Raw genomic sequence first — 2,837 nt, 5'->3', positions numbered from 1 at the left:
CACTCGTCACTTCCGGTTCTGGAGGACCCACGCTACGTATTCTCCTTATTTCCGGGGTCCTTCGGTGTGGCGAGGGCTGTCCTTACTGTGCCGGTGCCGGGAGGGAAGAAGAGCGGCGCTCGGTGTCCGGAGTGTATCGGGGGTGAGGAGCAGGCTCGGGGTGGGGCGGTGGTATTTTTTTCGGGGGTCCGGTCATAGTAGGGTGTATGAGGACAGGCGGAAGGTGGGCAGCTGTTTGAGGACCCCGCACGGCTTTGTGGCAGCAGAGGCGCGAAATGGCGGCTGAGTGACCCGGAGAGAAATCCGGTGCGAATCCCCGCCATCCGCCACAGGAGCCACACCGTGTGTGTACCGGGGAAAGGTGAGGAGGGGCGGGGTGTATGGTTCGGTGTATATGGTTCGGTGTATGTCCCCGGGTCAGGCCTCGTCTGCGGGCCACACTTCTCTCCTTATGGAGGCCGGGGGACCCTGACTGGGGAGAATAAGGGGGAAGTCCTGTGGTTTTTGCCTTGAAAGGCCTCTGGGGGTTCCTGGCGGTGATTCCGAGGGGCCCCTGTGTCTGGGAGTCATATGTGGGGTCTGTAGGGGCATCCCCTGTTTCTGAGAATCCTCTCTGGGGGTCCCCTGCATCTGGGAGTCATATGTGGGGTCCCCCTGTGCCAGATGTGATCTCTGGGGGTCCCCTGTGCCTGGGAGTCATATGTGGGGTTCCCCTGTGCCAGATGTGATCTCTGGGGGTTCCCTGTGTCTGGGAGTCATATGTGGGGTCTGTAGGGGCATCCCCTATTTCTGAGAATCCTCTCTGGGGGTCCCCTGCATCTGGGAGTCATATGTGGGGGGTCCCCTGTGATCTCTGGAGGTCTCCTGTGTCTGGAAGCCATATTTGGGGCCCCCTGTGTTTGGCGTTGACCTCCAAGGCCTCTGGGGGTTCCCTATGCCTGGCAGTAATTCTGAGTGGGGCCCTGTGTCTGGGAGTCATATGTGGGGTCTGTATGGGGGTCCCCTGTGCCTGGGGGGCCGCTGGGGGTCCCCTGCATCTGGGAGTCATATGTGGGGTTCCCCTGTGCCATATGTGATCTCTGGGGGTGTCTGGGTGCCATATTTGGGGCCTCTGGTGGTCCTCTGGGCCCTCTTGTGTGGGAGTCATCCTTGGGGACTCTGGGGTTTCCCAGTGCAGTTGGTGATCTCCAGGGGCGTCCTCTGTGGGGTCCCCTGTGTTTGGTGATTTCTGGGGGTCCCCTGTGTTTGGCGTTGACCTCCAAGGCCTCTGGGGGGTTCCCTATGCCTGGCAGTGATTCTGAGTGGGGCCCTGTGTCTGGGAGTCATATGTGGGGTCTGTATGGGCATCCCCTGTTTCTGAGAATCCTCTCTGGGGGTCCCCTGCATCTGGGAGTTATATGGGGGGATCCCCTGTGATCTCTGGAGGTCTCCTGTGTCTGGAAGCCATATTTGGGGCCCCCTGTGTTTGGCGTTGACCTCCAAGGCCTCTGGGGGTTCCCTATGCCTGGCAGTAATTCTGAGTGGGGCCCTGTGTCTGGGAGTCATATGTGGGGTCTGTATGGGCATCCGCTGTTTCTGAGAATCCTCTCTGGGGGTTTCCTGTGCCTGGGGGGTCCCCTGCATCTGGGAGTCATATGTGGGGGGTCCCCTGTGGTCTCTGGAGGTCGCCTGTGTCTGGGAGCCATATTGGGGGGCCTCTGGGGGTCCCCTGTGTTTGGCATTGACCTCCAAGGCCTCTGGGGGTTCCCTATGCCTGGCAGTAATTCTGAGTGGGGCCCTGTGTCTGGGAGTCATATGTGGGGTCTGTATGGGGGTCCCCTGTGCCTGGGGGGCCGCTGGGGGTCCCCTGCATCTGGGAGTCATATGTGGGGTTCCCCTGTGCCATATGTGATCTCTGGGGGTGTCTGGGTGCCATATTTGGGGCCTCTGGTGGTCCTCTGGGCCCTCTTGTGTGGGAGTCATCCTTGGGGACTCTGGGGTTTCCCAGTGCAGTTGGTGATCTCCAGGGGCGTCCTCTGTGGGGTCCCCTGTGTTTGGTGATTTCTGGGGGTCCCCTGTGTTTGGCGTTGACCTCCAAGGCCTCTGGGGGGTTCCCTATGCCTGGCAGTGATTCTGAGTGGGGCCCTGTGTCTGGGAGTCATATGTGGGGTCTGTATGGGCATCCCCTGTTTCTGAGAATCCTCTCTGGGGGTCCCCTGCATCTGGGAGTTATATGGGGGGATCCCCTGTGATCTCTGGAGGTCTCCTGTGTCTGGAAGCCATATTTGGGGCCCCCTGTGTTTGGCGTTGACCTCCAAGGCCTCTGGGGGTTCCCTATGCCTGGCAGTAATTCTGAGTGGGGCCCTGTGTCTGGGAGTCATATGTGGGGTCTGTATGGGCATCCGCTGTTTCTGAGAATCCTCTCTGGGGGTTTCCTGTGCCTGGGGGGTCCCCTGCATCTGGGAGTCATATGTGGGGGGTCCCCTGTGGTCTCTGGAGGTCTCCTGTGTCTGGGAGCCATATTGGGGGGCCTCTGGGGGTCCCCTGTGTTTGGCATTGACCTCCAAGGCCTCTGGGGGTTCCCTATGCCTGGTGGTGATTCTGAGGGGGTCCCCTGTGTCTAGAAGTCATATTTGGGGTCTGTAGAGACATTTCCCGTTTCTGGTTGTGATCGCTGTGGGTTCCCTATGCCTGGTGATTTTTGGGGGCCTCCTGGGGGTCGCTTGTGTCTGGGAGTCAATGTGGGGGGTCCCCTGTGTCAAGCAGTGATCTCCTATGCATGAGATACGAAGAGAGGAAATGGATAGCCGCACTCCAATAACCAAAAAGGTTGTCTTTTTATTCAAACGAAACAGCAA

At 59.5% G+C, this 2,837-nt stretch overlaps 1 protein-coding gene across 4 annotated transcripts in view; it reads left to right on the top strand.

Annotated features, from left to right (window-relative positions):
- Positions 1 to 79: 79 nt before the first annotated feature.
- SF3B3 (splicing factor 3b subunit 3) overlaps positions 80 to 2,837 on the top strand; it is a 35,313-nt gene continuing 32,555 nt past the window's right edge. For 3 of the 4 annotated variants that reach the window (XM_040329321.1, XM_040329320.1, XM_040329318.1), the window contains exon 1: positions 225 to 361. The gene's annotated coding sequence lies outside the window, so the exon portion shown is untranslated. Of the gene's footprint in view, positions 143 to 224; positions 362 to 2,837 lie in introns of those variants that run through there. The other variant, XM_040329319.1, reaches the window with a different exon arrangement.

The sequence above is a fragment of the Rana temporaria genome, chromosome 11, assembly GCF_905171775.1.
Source record: "Rana temporaria chromosome 11, aRanTem1.1, whole genome shotgun sequence".
Taxonomy (NCBI): Eukaryota; Metazoa; Chordata; class Amphibia; order Anura; family Ranidae; genus Rana; species Rana temporaria.
Note: the sequence above shows the minus strand (reverse complement) of the source record. Positions and strands in the feature narration are given on the sequence as shown.